This window comes from Oncorhynchus mykiss, chromosome 12, assembly GCF_013265735.2.
Source record: "Oncorhynchus mykiss isolate Arlee chromosome 12, USDA_OmykA_1.1, whole genome shotgun sequence".
Taxonomy (NCBI): Eukaryota; Metazoa; Chordata; class Actinopteri; order Salmoniformes; family Salmonidae; genus Oncorhynchus; species Oncorhynchus mykiss.
The window spans coordinates 66,486,909-66,505,031 of NC_048576.1; positions in this window are offsets into that span (position 1 = coordinate 66,486,909).

Here is an 18,123-nt window from a genome sequence, read left to right on the forward strand (position 1 = left end):
GGGGTTTGTGGTGTTGAGCTCAGTGTTGTGTGCCGGCACAGTTCAGTGGAATCAGCAACCAGACCAGAGACAAGTTGGCTAGGATTTCCTGTTTTGTGACAGTTTACCACTCTTCTCTGTCATGGTAATGTTAATACCAGAAAGTGTCTAGAAGCTCATGCATTGACATTTTGTACATGGAGGTAGAACATGGTAATTTAACTCTCCATTTTGGTTGTAACATAAAAAGTTAAATCTGATGTAAATATTGCAATAATTTACTGCCAAATGTTGGGGAGAATCATACCTGATATTGGAGGACGTTACAAGGATCAAGATGGTGACAATTCTACTCTTTATGGCATTAGGTGAGTCTTTGTGTATTACAGTAACTAAGTTGTCATAATGGAAGGTCTTTCAAGTTCCTTACATGAATAACATGTATGATATTCTCTCTGTCTAGCCTTGTTTCAATAGGATATTTATATAGTAATGTCTGCAATGCAATTTTAACAGGCTAATTTGTGCGTTTGGGTCTCCATGAACATTGTCACGAGCAACTTGGTAGACAGTGACAAAATCAAACTGACCTATAACAAAGGACTCGTTTCCAGTTCGCACGACTGCTTTCTTGGCTCACGCAACTGTGACTTCAAAGTAAAACGATGTGCTTTGATGAACATATCCCCTGAAAAGTTGAGCAAATTTGCAATTAATAACTTTGATAGAAAATGTAGCAAAATAGGATATTGAAACCGCGGAGAGCTAACACCACCTGTGGAACATTCAATGGATTGGACATGATTTGGAAAGGCCTGTCTAAATGTGGACCCACAGTTGACTGCATGTCAGAGCAAAAACCAAGCCTAGACAGGATTGTATCAAGGGTACCAAACCATTGCCGAAGCATTGAAGGTCCACAAGAACACAGTGGCCTCCATCATTCTTAAATAGAAGAAGTTTGGAACCACCAAGACTCTTCCTAGAGCTTGCTCTAAAGGATTGAGGGGATGATGAACGGAGAAAAGTACAGAGAGATTCTTGATTGAAAACCTGCTCCAGAGCGCTCAGGACCTCAGACTGAGCCGAAGGTTCATCTTCCAACAGGACAACTACCCAAAGCACACAGCCACGACAACGCAGGATTGGCTTTGGAACAAGTCTCTGAATGTCATTGAGTGGTCCAGCCAGAGCCTGTACTTGAACCCAATCGATCATCTCTGGAAAGACCTGAAAATAGCTGTGCAGCAACGCTCCCCTACCAATTAGCAAACATTTCTAAAAAACATTTTTTGCTTTGTCATTATGGGGCATTGTGTGTAGATTCATGAGGGGATTTGTTTTTTTAATCCATTTTAGAATAAGGATGTAATATAACAAAATGTGGAAAAAGTCAAGAGGTCGGAATAGTTTCAGAATGCACTGTACAGTCGTGGCCACAAGTTTTGAGAATGACACAAATATACATTTTCACGAAGTCTGCTGCCTCAGTTTGTATGATGGCAATTTGCATACACTCCAGAATGTTATGAATAGTGATCAGATGAATTGCAATTAATTGCAAAGTCCCTATTTGCCATGGAAGTGAACTGAATCCCCAAACAACATTTCCACTGCATTTCAGCCCTGCCACAAAAGGACCAGCTGACATCATGACAGTGATTATCTCATTAACACAGGTGTGAGTGTTGACAAGGACAAGGCTGGAGATCACTCTAACATGCTGATTTAGTTTGAATAACAGACTGGAAGCTTCAAAAGGAGGGTGGTGCTTGGAGTCATTGTTCTTCCTCTGTCAATCATGGTTACCTGCAAGGAAACGTGTCGTCATCATTGCTTTGCACAAAAAGGGCTTCACAGGCAAGGATATATTGCTGCCAGTAAGATTGTACCTAAATCAACCATTTATCAGATCATCAAGAACTTCAAGGAGAGCGGTTCAATTCTTGTGAAGAAGATTTCAGTGCGCCCAAGAAAGTCCAACAAGCGCCAGGACCGTCTCCTAAAGTTGATTCAGCTTTGGGATCGGGGCATCAGCAATACAGAGCTTGCTCAGGAATGGCAGCAGGCAGGTGTGAGTGCATCTCTACACACAGTGAGGCGAAAACCTTTGGAGGGTGGCCTGGTATCAAGAAGGGCAGCAAAGAAGCCACTTCTCTCCAGGAAAAACATCAAGGACAGACTGATATTCTGCAAAAGGTACGGGGATTGGACTGCTGAGGACTGGGGTAAAGTCATTTTCTCTGATGAATCCCCTTTCCGATTGTTTGAGGCAGCCGGAAAAAAAGCTTGTCCGGAGAAGACAGGGTGAGCGCTACCATCAGTCCTGTGTCATGCCAACAGTAAAGCATCCTGAGACCATTCATGTGTGGGGTTGCTTCTCAGCCAAGGGTTTGGGCTCACTCACAATTTTGCCTAAGAACACAGCCATGAATAAAGAACGGCACCAACACATCCTTCCGAGAGCAACTTCTCCCAACCATCCAGAAACATATCCAAAACATGGATATTCTGGGTCCATGGCCAGGGACCTCCCCAGACGTTAATCCCATTGAGAACTTGTGGTAAATCCTCAAGAGGCGGGTGGACAAACAAATTCTGACAAACTCCAAGCATTGATTATGCAAGAATGGGCTGCCATCAGTCAGGATGTGGCCCAGAAGTTAATTGACAGCATGCCAGGGCAGATTGCAGAGGTCTTGAAAAAGAAGGGTCAACACTGCAAATATTGACTCTGCATCAACTACATGTAAATGTCAATAAAAGCCTTTGACACTTATGAAATGCTTGTAATTATACTTCAGTATTCCATAGTAACATCTGACAAAAATATCTAAAGACACTGAAGCAGCAAACTTTGTGAACATTTATATTTGTGTCATTCTCAGAACTTTTGGCCACGACTGTAGGGCCCTACTTTAACAAACCTAATGCAAAGGTATATAAGGTATATGTAATCACAGGCGGAGCGCTATAGGTTCAGTGCTGTGTCAGGCATATTTGTGCGATTTTTCACTATCACAATTATCGTGCGCTTTCTGGCGTTGGGGTGAAAGGGCTGGGTTCTGATAAATGAACAAGTTGTGGGTGTGTCGAGGCATGGCATCTCACTGGCCAGTCAGAATGTGCTCCATGGTGAAATTTGGGTTTGCTTCAAGTTGTGTGTTTACGGTCTTTTACTCCAATTCTAATGTTAGTCTGTTATAGATGGTGAAATGGCTTACAGAAACGAATCAACAAAATGTAGACCCATCTTTGCTAAATATGTTAACTTGAACCCCTTTGAAGGCCACATTTTTCTAAGTATTTGCATGTCTTCAATACCATTCACACTGATATAGGGGCCAGGCCTACTGTAAATTTCATTATGGCTGAGCATGAACATGCCAAACATTGTCAAATAAGCAATATGAAAGTAATTATTTGTAAGGCCTGAAAAGAGGATGAACAACCAATCACTTTTTTTTTTAAACAACACCAATTATATGGTAGAACAAACGGAGGACTTGGGTTTTGAAGATATGAAATGATGGGCATGGACACGTAGCCTACATCATGGGGGGAGTTTCCCACACGTCCAAAACTGGACCTGCGTGGCTAAAACAATGTGGGCCTGCCTACAAAGCATAGATAAAAACAGAGAATGTCAGCTCACTGTTTCACTTATCTCAAACTTTATATATGAATATAGCTTTGGTGATTAAGATGTATTTCCAAGCGGTCTCAGGATTCAAACCCTGTATGGACAGTCTTGACTACTTCCGAGATTGCATTGGGCAGACCGCAAACAAAAACTTCACTGAGAGGACGGAAGGCTATGCTTGGTTTTTCATCGAATAAAATGAGATGAGGAAAAAAAAAAAAAAAAAAAAAATTTCTGTTTCTATAATCGAAGTATACAGGTACAGTGCCTTGGGAAAGTATTCGGCCCCCTTGAACTTTGCGACCTTTTGCCACATTTCAGGCTTCAAACATAAAGATATAAAACTGTATTTTTTTGTGAAGAATCAACAACAAGTGGGACACAATCATGAAGTGGAACGACATTTATTGGATATTTCAAACTTTTTTAACAAATCAAAAACTGAAAAATTGGGCGTGCAAAATTATTCAGCCCCTTTACTTTCAGTGCAGCAAACTCTCTCCAGAAGTTCAGTGAGGATCTCTGAATGATCCAATGTTGACCTAAATGACTAATGATGATAAATACAATCCACCTGTGTGTAATCAAGTCTCCGTATAAATGCACCTGCACTGTGATAGTCTCAGAGGTCCGTTAAAAGCGCAGAGAGCATCATGAAGAACAAGGAACACACCAGGCAGGTCCGAGATACTGTTGTGAAGAAGTTTAAAGCCGGATTTGAATACAAAAAGATTTCCCAAGCTTTAAACATCCCAAGGAGCACTGTGCAAGCGATAATATTGAAATGGAAGGAGTATCAGACCACTGCAAATCTACCAAGACCTGGCCGTCCCTCTAAACTTTCAGCTCATACAAGGAGAAGACTGATCAGAGATGCAGCCAAGAGGCCCATGATCACTCTGGACGAACTGCAGAGATCTACAGCTGAGGTGGGAGACTCTGTCCATAGGACAACAATCAGTCGTATATTGCACAAATCTGGCCTTTATGGAAGAGTGGCAAGAAGAAAGCCATTTCTTAAAGATATCCATAAAAAGTGTTGTTTAAAGTTTGCCACAAGCCACCTGGGAGACACACCAAACATGTGGAAGAAGGTGCTCTGGTCAGATGAAACCAAAATGTAACTTTTTGACAACAATGCAAAACGTTATGTTTGGCGTAAAAGCAACACAGCTGAACACACCATCCCCAAATACAGGACCATTCTGGAAGAAAACCTGATGGAGTCTGCAAAAGACCTGAGACTGGGACGGAGATTTGTCTTCCAACAAGACAATGATCCAAAACATAAAGCAAAATCTACAATGGAATGGTTCAAAAATAAACATATCCAGGTGTTAGAATGGCCAAGTCAAAGTCCAGACCTGAATCCAATCGAGAATCTGTGGAAAGAACTGAAAACTGCTGTTCACAAATGCTCTCCATCCAACCTCACTGAGCTCGAGCTGTTTTGCAAGGAGGAATGGGAAAAAATGTCAGTCTCTCGATGTGCAAAACTGATAGAGACATACCCCAAGCGACTTACAGCTGTAATCGCAGCAAAAGGTGGCGCTACAAAGTATTAACTTAAGGGGGCTGAATAATTTTGCACGCCCAATTTTTCAGTTTTTGATTTGTTAAAAAAGTTTGAAATATCCAATAAATGTCGTTCTACTTCATGATTGTGTCCCACTTCTTGTTGATTCTTCACAAAAAAAAAAAACAGTTTTATATCTTAATGTTTGAAACCTGAAATGTGGCAAAAGGTCGCAAAGTTCAAGGGGGCCGAATACTTTCGCAAGGCACTGTAACCCACTCTATTAAATTAGTCCAAACAGGAACATTTTACATCTGGCTGGAAATTAATAAGGAAATGATCTCAACAGAGAAAAATGTCCTCATGTGGTACCTATATCCCCCCAATAGAATCCCCATACTTTAACGATGACAGCTTCTCCATTTTAGAGATGTCTGTGGCGACTTAAATGCCAGAACTGGACAAGAACCCGACACCCTCAGCACACAAGGGGACAAACACCTATCTGAAGGTGACAGCATTCCCTCCCCCCATATGCCCCCCTAGACACAACTACTACAACATAAACGGGTCACAACTCCTGCAGCTCTGTCGGACACTGGGTATGTACATAGTCAATGGCAGGCTTTGAGGGGACTCCTATGGTAGGTACACCTAATGCTCATCTCTTGGCAGTAGTACTGTAGACTACTTTATCCCTGACCTCAACCCAGCGTTCACAGTCAGTCCACTGACACCCCTATCAGATCACAGCAAAATCACACTCTACTTGAACAGACCTATGCTCAAATCATGAGGCATCAAGGCCAAATTAACTGAAAAATATTAAAAAATGCTATAGATGGAAGGAAAAGAGTGTGGAAATCTACCAAAAAACATTTAGGCAACAACAAATTCTAGACGATTTACGGGACAAGGTTTCACTGTAATAGTGAAGGTGTAAACTTGGCAGTAGGAAACCTAAACAGTATATTTGACCTCTAAGCTAAGAAAATTAACAACAATGACAAATGGTTTGATGAATAATGCAAAAACCTAAGAAAGAAATTGAGAAACCTATCCAACCAGAAACATAGAGACCCAGAAAACCTGAGCCTACGCCTTCACTATGGTGAATCACTAAAACAATACAGAAATACACTAAGGAAAAAGAAGGAACAGAATGTCAGAAATCTGTTCAATGTAATTGAAGAATCCATAGAATCTAACCACTTCTGGGAAAATTGGAAAACTCTAAACAAACAACAACAAAACAGAGATGTGGATAATTGGATAGAGATTGGATAAATCCCTTCTCCAATCTTTTAGCTCTGTAACAAAGAATAAACAGCGAAAACATATACACATCTTAGAATCAACTGTTAAAAACTACCAGAACCCACTGGATTATCCAATTACATTGAATGAATTACAGGACAAAATACAAACTCTCCAACCCAAAAATGCCTGTGGGGTCGATGGTAAACCTAAGTGAAATTATAAAACATACAGACTACAAATTAAACTATTTAACATCATCCTCAGCTCTGGCATCTTCCCCAATATTTGTAACCAAGGACTGATCACCCAAATCCACAAAAGTGGAGACAAATTTGACCCCAATAACTACCGGGGGATATATGTCAACAGCAGCCTTGGGAAAATCCTCTGCATTATCATTAACAGCAGACCCATACATTTCCTCAGCGAAAACAGTATACTGAGCAAATGTCAAGTTGGCTTTTTACCAAATTACCGTACGACAGACCATGTATTCAACCTGCCCACCCTAATTGAAAACAATCAAAACAAAAGCAAAGTCTTCTCATGCTTTGTTGATTTCAAAAAAGCTTTAGACTCAATTTGGCTTGAGGATCTGCAATACAAATTAATGGAAAGTGGTGTTGGGAGAAAAACATAAGACATTATAAAATCCATGTACACAAACAAGTGTGTGTTTAAAATAGGCAAAAAACACACATTTATTTCCATAGGGCCAGGGGGTGAGACGGGGATGCAGCTTAAGCTTCACTGTCTTCAACATATATATCCACGAATTGGCCAGGGCACTAGAACAGTCTGCAGCACCCGGCCTCACCCTACTAGAATCTGAAGTCAAATGTCTACTGTTTGCTGATTATCTGGTGCTTCTGTCCCCAACCAAGGAGGGCCTACAGCAGCACCTAGATCTTCTGCAAAGATTCTGTCAGATCTGGGCCCTAACAGTAAATCTCAGTAAGACAAAAATAATGGTGTTCCAAAAAAGGTCCAGTTGCCAGGACCACGAATACAAATTCCATCTAGACACAGTTGCCCTAGAGCACACAAAAAACTATGCATACCTTGGCCTAAACATCAGCGCCACAGGTAACTTCCACAAAGCTGTGAACGTTCTGAGAGACAAGGAAAGAAGGGCCTTCTAAGCCATCAAAAGGAACATCAAATTCGACATACCAATTAGGATCTGGCTAAAAATACTTGAATCAGTTATAAAACCCATTGCCCTTTATGGTTGTGAGGTCTAGGGTCCACTCACCAATCAAGAATTCACAAAATGGGACAAGCATCAAATTGAGACTGCATGCAGAATTCTGCAAAAATATCTTGTGTACAACGTAAAACACCAAATAATGCATGCAGAGCAGAATTAGACCGATACCCGGTAATAATCCAAATCCAGAAAAGTGTCGTTAAATTCTACAACCACCTGAAAGGAAGCGATTCCCAAACCTTCCATAACCAAGCCATCACATACAGCGAAATTAACCTGAAGAAGAGCCCCTAAGCATGCTGGTCCTGGGGCTCTATTCACAAACACAAACAGACCCCACAGAGCCCCAGGACAGCAATACAATTTGACCCAACCAAATCATGAGAAAACAAAAATATAATTACTTGACACATTGGAAACAACAAAAAAACAGAACAAACTAGAATGCTATTTGGCCCTAAACAAAGAGTATACAGTGGCAGAATACCTGACCACTGTGACTGACCCAAAATGAAGGACATCTTTGACTATGTACAGACTCAGTGACCATAGCCTTGCTATTGAGAAAAGACGCCGAAGGCAGACCTGGCTCTCAAGGGAAGACAGGCTATGTGCACACTGCCCACAAAATGAGGTGGAAACTGAGCTGCACTTTCTAACCTCCTGCCAAATGTATGGCCATATTATAGAGACACATATTTCCCTCAGATTAAACAGACCCACAAAGAATTTGAAAACAATTTGAAAACAAATCCAATCTATTGGGAGAAATACCACAGTGTGCCATCACAGCAGCAAGATTTGTGACTTGTTGCCACAAGAAAAAGGCAACCAGTGAAGAACAAACTCCACTGTAAATACAACCTATATTTATGTTGATTTCTTTTCCCTTTTGTACTTTAACTATTTGCACGTCGTAACAACACTGTATATGGACATAATGACATTTGAAATGTCTTTATTCTTTCGGAGCTTTTGTGAGTGTAATGTTTACTGTTAATTTTGTATTGTTTATTTCACTGTTATTTATTATCTCTTTCACTTGCTTTGGCAATGTAAACATATGTTTCCCATGCCAATAAAGGCCTTAAATTGAAATTGAATTGAGATTGAATGAGCTTGGAGGAACTCCGTAGTCCATAACAGATCAGCATTTTAGACAGACTGTAAAACGATGTTCAACATATTCCATGAAAATGACATGTCGCTATATATATATAGAGAGAATTCTTGTTTTCCACCAAAGCCTCCAACTAGGGGAAAGAGGCATAATACATTTAAATAAAACTGACTTAAAATCAAACCCTTATTAAAGAGACATGCAGACAGTCAAATCTCAGTAGCTGTAACATAAACTATATCTGACATTGTGTTGGGAAGTAGTTCCACTTCATTTAATTCAACTAGTAATTTAACTACATTTTGATTGGTAGTTAATCTAAATTCAACTAATCTTTTCAGTAGTTAATTACTATTTTGCCATTTAGCTAACGGTGTAGTTTACGACTGGAACCTACTGTTTTTGTTTTATCTCCCGAGCCACTGGGCTAAGCCGATACACACACTCTCTCTCTCTGGCTGTTAACCAGATCTCCCTACACTGTTACAAAAGGAGAGGAGGATACCTGGTCAGTTGTCCAACGGAATGTATTCATGTTAATATCAGACTCTGTGTTCTTCCAGTCATGTGAAAAATATATATACTTTGTAATAAATTACATTTCAGATTTAGATATGATAATTTCCAGGAGGTATTTTTGAAGTACTGGATTACTTGGGTCAAATGATTTCTCTCAATGGTAGCTACAGTGCCTTGCGAAAGTATTCGGCCCCCTTGAACTTTTGCCACATTTCAGGCTTCAAACATAAAGATATAAAACTGTATTTTTTTGTGAAGAATCAACAACAAGTGGGACACAATCATGAAGTGGAACGACATTTATTGGATATTTCAAACCTTTTTAACAAATCAAAAACTGAAAAATTGGGCGTGCAAAATTATTCAGCCCCTTAAGTTAATACTTTGTAGCGCCACCTTTTGCTGCGATTACAGCTGTAAGTCGCTTAGGGTATGTCTCTATCAGTTTTGCACATCGAGAGACTGACATTTTTTCCCATTCCTCCTTGCAAAACAGCTCGAGCTCAGTGAGGTTGGATGGAGAGCATTTGTGAACAGCAGTTTTCAGTTCTTTCCACAGATTCTCGATTGGATTCAGGTCTGGACTTTGACTTGGCCATTCTAACACCTGGATATGTTTATTTTTGAACCATTCCATTGTAGATTTTGCTTTATGTTTTGGATTATTGTCTTGTTGGAAGACAAATCTCCGTCCCAGTCTCAGGTCTTTTGCAGACTCCATCAGGTTTTCTTCCAGAATGGTCCTGTATTTGGCTCCATCCATCTTCCCATCAATTTTAACCATCTTCCCTGTCCCTGCTGAAGAAAAGCAGGCCAAACCATGATGCTGCCACCACCATGTTTGACAGTGGGGATGGTGTGTTTAGCTGTGTTGCTTTTACTCCAAACATAACGCTTTGCATTGTTGCCAAAAAGTTCAATTTTGGTTTCATCTGACCAGAGCACCTTCTTCCACATGTTTGGTGTGTCTCCCAGGTGGCTTGTGGCAAACTTTAAACGACAGTTTTTATGGATATCTTTAAGAAATGGCTTTCTTCTTGCCACTCTTCCATAAAGGCCAGATTTGTGCAATATACGACTGATTGTTGTCCTATGGACAGAGTCTCCCACCTCAGCTGTAGATCTCTGCAGTTCATCCAGAGTGATCATGGGCCTCTTGGCTGCATCTCTGATCAGTCTTCTCTTTGTATGAGCTGAGTTTAGAGGGACGGCCAGGTCTTGGTAGATTTGCAGTGGTCTGATACTCCTTCCATTTCAATATTATCGCTTGCACAGTGCTCCTTGGGATGTTTAAAGCTTGGGAAATCTTTTTGTATCCAAATCCGGCTTTAAACTTCTTCACAACAGTATCTCGGACCTGCCTGCTGTGTTCCTTGTTCTTCATGATGCTCTCTGCGCTTTTAACGGACCTCTGAGACTATCACAGTGCAGGTGCATTTATACGGAGACTTGATTACACACAGGTGGATTGTATTTATCATCATTAGTCATTTAGGTCAGCATTGGATCATTCAGAGATCCTCACTGAACTTCTGGAGAGAGTTTGCTGCACTGAAAGTAAAGGGGCTGAATAATTTTGCACGCCCAATTTTTCAGTTTTTGATTTGTTAAAAAAGTTTGAAATATCCAATAAATGTCGTTCCACTTCATGATTGTGTCCCACTTGTTGTTGATTCTTCACAAAAAAATACAGTTTTATATCTTTATGTTTGAAGCCTGAAAAATGGCAAAAGGTCGCAAAGTTCAAGGGGGGCGAATACTTTCGCAAGGCACTGTATATAGTAGCTGAACTTTTTCCTCCAGTGTGAAGTAATTTGTTGCTTGGTAAACTATATTTTCAGAGTCACTTTCCTCAACACTGCTTACATTTTGTATCAGGAAATAACATAAGTCAACATCAAGTGGAGAAACTATTTCACAAAATAAAGTTGCATCTGTATACTAAACAGTTGGTCTGTGAGAGTCTGGTAAATGTTAACCACAAGTTAACTACTGTACATGAGACATACATCTCTCACAGGGCAGTTTCACAAAGGACATCCTTGAGCTAGATATAGATCAGTGGAGGCTCCTCAGAGAAGGAATGGGAGGACCGTCCTCAGTGAAATTTCATAAAAATAGTGAAACATTAAAAAGTTATCCTTCTTAGATAAAACAATATGAAATATATTCATATTTCACCAAATAATTGATTACACTACCTTTGCAATGAAAGTCTACAGTAACTTCAACAGCACTTTGTAGGGTAGAGCCATGGTGTAGCCAGAGTACAGCTAGCTTCCATCCTCCTCTGGCTACATTGACTTCAATACAAAACTTAGGAGGCTTGTAGGCCTGACCCCCTTCGATAGACATACGTGGTGATTATGACCACGGATTGTGACACAGGGCATTAAGGGGGTTCTATGTATTGAGAAGCTTGGTAACATTGTTGAATAGTGATCAAGAGTGAAAAGTGATAGTTGAGCATTTTTGGGATATTATTCAATTCAAATTAGTTTTTTCAAATTACAGGAGACGGAGGAGGTATATTATAAATTGTTTCCTTGGTTTTAGAACTTTATTTGTGTCCAGTTAGTGCAATTTTAAAATTGCCTTGCTAACTTCAATAGCTACAGTAGCTTGCTACCAGTGCGAGTGTGCAGTTTTCTCCGCCAGAATGGTAGATGGACCAACGCAGCCGAAAACGTTGTGGACATTTTGTTGAAGAACCCCTTTCATTCTCTGGGGTACATGGAAAAGGTGCGAATTAAAAGTGAGGGTCGACCTCTGCATGAGATCAGTTTCATGAAGAAGGATGAAAAGATGAGGGCGTTCAATACCAATTGGTATCAAAAGTAAAGCTGGTTAACAGGGAGCCTTTCATCAAGCCGCCTGTCTTGCTGGCCTCGCCTGCTTTTTTGGCAAGTCTGAGCCTTGGTCGAAAGGTGGGTACAGTGACCCGAAGAACATCGACCATTCAGCTAAACGGCAAAACAAAAAAGCTGCATCGATCATGACGAAGGTCTGCGTATTCAAACTGCGGAACACAACGAGAAAGTAAGAAGATACAGGGATGTTCTCAAGCGGCTTACGCTTCGATCACACCGACAGCGTCAGTGTTTGCCTTGCAGTAGTTGCAGTCCGTTCGGTGTGGTGCATACGTTGGATTTATTGAGCGTATGCACCATAACATGTTAACCATAGTATGTCCAACGTAAGTAATCAAAACCCGAGCCCTAGATTACTCTATATTTGCAACACTACCGTTCATCGCCAAAATAGTTGAATTAGCTGGCCAGTGTGATAGCACCACTAAATGTGAAGGATATGTCATACATAGGGCTAGGGTCTAGATGATTTACTTTAGACATACTATGGCTATCAGTTGTTGTCTATGTTTCTTGGGTAGAGGAAATCTCCCTCCTAATCTAGTCCAAATATAATTTATGTGAACAAATATAAGGTAGCTCCAGTTTGACAGGGTTTTCATCCCCTCCAGGGCCAGGATGTTTTTTAAACCATGTGACCTGATTAGGAAAAACTGGTCCCATCATAGCCCATATAAAACCTTTCTACAACTGATTAATCACTGTCATATCTTATAGGGTCCAGAGTTTTCCTAGTTAGGTCAACATATAATTAAAAACTCCGGGCCCCAGGGGGTAAAACATGCCTAACCGCTCTGGGACCTACGGTGCCACCAGTCTGCTTGCAGTTGTCAGTTACCGTCAGGTATGTGGACGATCAGGGCTTTATTTAGGAACGTTTCTTGGGCTACTTTCATGTGTCAAGTGGGCGAGATGCGCAGTCTGTGTTTGACTTTATGAATTTTGAGATTTCTGAGTTTTCTGAGTTTAAGTTCAAACCTACGGTGGCGCAGCTGGAATGGAATGTATCTGCTATTTGTATTTACAGCGAAGTCCCCTCCTGTTCCCTGATTAAGAGGTGATGACTTCTCCACTCCACTCCACAACTATTGTCAACTTTCTCCTGATATGAACTGAAGCCACGTCTCATGTGCTCGCTCATCCACTTGCACATTGAATGTTTCCCCACCAAGCACTAGTACCCCTATCCATTTTCTCTCATTACTGTATGTAGAGCTAATCACATACACAAACACATTATTACACATCAATGATTTTACTCCTTGCTTGGACTAACTCATTCTTAGCTCTTTTGTCTAACTGTGTAGTGTGTTGTGTTATTGTTTTTTGTCTTCCCAGTCAAATCATGTCCTGCACTGAAGTCAAGCCTCTGAATACCTCAACTCATGCCTCATACCCGCTTTCAATCACTGCTGTAGCTCTCTCATTCCCCATAGTATTGTACTTTAAATGTCTTTATTATATGCTTTAGGATAAAATAATTAGTCTTTGAGGATTTTTGAAACACACTTTGTCGTCTCCGTGTGTTCCGCGCCTATACCGTGGGTCTCCCATCCTCCTAGATTGTTCAAGTCACCAGCCTCCACTGATATATACCTAACTATTCAGATTTACAAATGGTGTAAATAACACAACAGCATATGCAAATAATGTTTCCTTGCTTGGTTTACATTGAACATTTTTATAAATGTGTCAATAACTATCTATATTGAGCTTACTAACATTTGCAAATGTAGCAATAACAATTCATAAATGGTGAGCAAATGTATATTTTTTTAAATGTAGGATTTTTTTAATGGACATTATTATAAGGCGTTACCCATTTAGAAATGGCAACCTCTGTTTAATTGTAATGTTTTGGTCGTCCGTGTTTCTCCCCAACAGCTCATCAAATGGTGTTATCTTCATTGGCAGGTAAGTGTTCATTTACATGTGAACACAAGTCTCAAAAAGGTTTTAAAATACTTCTAAAATGCTTTTAAAGTCCAAAAAAGTTAAGTAACACGTTTGTAACAGAACATTGAATAAAACAGCTTTGACCATACTGGCAGGGTTAAACATTATTACTCATTAATCATTATTAATCATTTTTCCTATCATCTCTTTTCCTCTTTGTGAGCTGGTGAAGAGATCAGGCTGGTCAATGGCACTAGTCACTGCTGTGGAGTGGAGATTCTTTACAAGGGCCAGTGGGGAAGAGTGTGTGGTCAGAAGTGGGACATTGCCAATGTGGTGTGTGGCCAGCTGGGCTGTGGGAGGGCTGTGAGTGTCAAGAGCATGCAAAGCTGTCATCAAGGCAAAGGGTGGCTACTTTGAATGATCTAAAATCTCAAATAGATTTGGATTTGTTTAACACTTTTTTTGGTTACTACATGATTCCACATGTGTTATTTCATAGTTTTGATGTCTTCACTATTATTCTACAATGTATAAAATAGGAAAAATAAAGACAAGCCCTTAAATGAGTAGGTGTGTCCAAAATGTTGACTAGTACTGTAGGTCAGGGTAGTGGTGGCAGGCCGACTTGGCCGGATGATGTTGGGTGTAAAGGCAGTGAGAGCTCTCCTCACAGAATGCTCACATGGAGGATTGACACACCAAGACTGTTTACAGTCTCAAGATGCCAAAGTTCTCTGCTCAGGTAAGAAAAGTCCCTCTGTGTTCCTATTGTGGTTGATAAAAGTCAAAATACCTTGATTATACTTGTGTCAACTTGACATTGATTTTGTTGAATATTATACTGAAATGCATTTATTTTATCCTTAATTGTCAAATTAAAACAAAATAAATAATAATGATTTAATTCATAGTTAAACCTAATAGAAAACTGGTCAATGGGAGTGACCTCTGCTCTGGGAGGGTGGAGGTCTATCAAATTGGTCAATGGCGAACCGTGTGTAATGACATATGGGATTTGAATGACTCTGCTGTGGCATGCAGACAGCTTGGGAATGTTGTTAGTGCCCCAGAGAGGGCTTACTTTGGTCAGGGCAGTGGGCCCATCTGGCAGGATGATGTTGGCTGCTCTGGCAGTGAATGCTCCATCACACAGTGCCCACACACAAGAGGAACACATAACTGTCGTCATGGTAACGACACAGGTGTTATCTGTTCAGGTAGGGGAGTCTTTTTGCCTTGTCTAGACTTGAGTTTTGTCAGGATTTGATTTGAAATGGTTTGAATTGTGCAAAAAAGGTCTCATCAGAGAGAAAATCCTAAAAAGCATATTACTGCTGTATTATAGCCTGCTCTGCCATCTAGTGGAGACTTGACCATTGCACAAAGAATCTTAACCCAGGCCAAATCAAATCACATTTTATTGTTCACATGGTTAGCAGATGTTAATATGAGTGTATAGTATATACATATGAGATGAGTAATGTAAGATATGGAAACGTTATTAAAGTGGCATTATTTAAAGTGACGAGTGATCCATTTATTAAAGTGCCCAGTGATTGATTCTGTATGTAGGCAGCAGACTCTCTGTGTTAGTTATGGCTGTTTAACAGTCTAATGGCCTTGAGATGGAAGCTGTTTTTCAGTCTCTCGGTCCCAGCTTTGATGCACCTGTTCTGACCTTGCCTTCTGGATGGTGGCAGGGTGAACAGGCAGTGGCTCGGGTGGTTGTTGTCCTTGATTATCGTTTTGGCCTTCCTGTGACATCAGGTGTTGTAGGTGACCTGGAGGGCAGGTAATTTGAACCCTGGTGATGCGTTGTGCACACTGCACCCCCCTCTGGAGAGCCTTGCGGTTGATGAAGGTTTAGTTGCCGTACCAAGTGGTGATACAGCCAGACAGGATGCACTCAATTGTGCATCTGTAAAAGTTTGTGAGAGTTTTAGAGGACAAGCAAAATTTATTTCACCTCCTGAGGTTGAAGACGCGCTGTTGCATCTTCTTCACCACACTGTCTGTGTGGGTGGACCATTTCAGTTTGCCCGTGATGTGTATGCTGAGGAACTTACAACTGTCCATCTTTCCGCTGCTGTCCCATCGATGTGAATAGGGGTGTGCTCCCCCTGCTGTTTCCTGAAGTCCAAGATAATTTCCTTTGTTTTGTTGACATTGAGTGAGGTTGTTTTCCTGACACCACACTCCGAGTGCCTTTACCTCCTCCCTGTAGGCTGTCTCGTCATTGTTGGTAATCAAGCCCACTACTGTTGTGTCGTCTGCAAACTTGATGATTGAGTTGGAGGCGTGCATGGCCACACAGTCATGGGTGAACAGGGAGTACAGGAGGGGGCTGAGCACCCACCCTTGTGGGGCCCCAGTGTTGAGGATCAGTGAAGTGGAGATGTTGTTTCCTACCTTCACCACCTGGGGGTCATCCTGTCAGAAAGTCCAGGACCCAATTGCACAGGGTGGGGTTGAGACCCAGGGCCTCCAGCTTGATGATGAGCTTGGAGGGTACTATGGTGTTGAATGCTGAGCTGTAGTCAATGAACATCATTCTTATATAGGTATTCCTCTTGTCCAAACATTTGTCACTGTCCCAATACTTTTGGAGCTTACTGTATATATTTAAGATTCAGAGCCTTGATAGAGACAAGAGACTGATTACCTAGTCCAACAACACACATTTCTCAGTTAAAAGGTGTGAATATGTGGATAATCACATGACTTTCAAATTGCTGTTTATTTTCTTCCCAGTGGTCCTGCTACAGCCCAACATCTCTCTCAGTCCTCCAAATGGAGGGATGTTTTGGGAACCTCGGGGGCCAGAGGTGATCAGGGGCCACAGCTTTTCCATCACCTGCTCCATTCAGCCACAGTATCCTGGAGGCCTCTTCTATCTGGACTTCTCCGGGTCCAACAGGACTGGAACTAAGCCAGCAGTCAACCACTCTGCCTCCTTTCACTTCCTTGTTGCAGAGTATACAGACTGTGGGAAATACAGCTGCAGCTATGTAGTCAATGTCTCCACCTGGTCATTCAGCTCGGGTAATAGTGAACTAGCTGTCACCATTAGAGGTAAAGTAAAACATGCTTAAAAAAAAACACATTTAAAATAGCTTTTACGTGAGAGATAAATCATAGTATTGTAAGATGATTCATAGTCCTTCATATCACCATTTTTTGTTTTTATATCCTATGAATTTGCCATCTACAAGTCTTCATGGTCCCCATCATTGTCTCTGGAGGGACTGGTGGGGTAGGACTGCTGTTTCTGCTTCTTCTTGTCATCTGTCTAGTCATCTGGAGGACAAGGATGAACAGAAAGCCATCTACAGAGGCTGACCAGAGAGAATGTAAGTGATATCACTATACTGTTAACTTGATTTACGCCTTGAGCCTGAAAAGTTAAGCAGCATCTCAAATTCGGGCCAACGATTTTTGTTTATATCATTTTGCTTGTGAGGTTTTTTTTTATTCCCTTGAGTTTGCTTTTGCGAAAATTCATGACCAAACTGTTATGCAACAGGTCTTGACAACAGAGGGGAGGACAATGAAGAGGAAGAGGACTATGTTAATGTTGAAAATGTCTGTTACCAGAGAGGTCTGGAGGGTGCAAAGAAAAATGAGAAGGAAAAAGGGCACAGCTATGGGAAATCAGAGGACGTCTATGACAACGAGGACGGAAACACTCAAAGAAATGGTGTTTGTAGGGGGTCTCATGAGAAAATGAATAGTGAAAACGATGATGAAGATTATGTTAATGTCTCTGCTCAGGACAATACAGCCCATGATGTGAATGAAGACATTTATCAAAACTATTAGGAAAAGTAACAGTGGACTGTATGCAACCTGTCACTAAAGTAGCTCATTGGCATCAACACATGGATTTGGTCCTTCGTGACATGTTTGTAAAGGGGCGGCAGGTGGCTTAGTGGTTAGAGTGTTGGGCCAGCAACTGAAAGGTTGCTGGATCGAAACCCCGAGCTGACAAGATAAAAATCGCCCATTCTGCCCCTGAACAAGGCAGGCAACCTGTTCCCCGGTAGGCCACCATTGTAAATAAGAATTTGTTCTTAACTGACTTGCCTAGTGAAAAAAATATATATAATT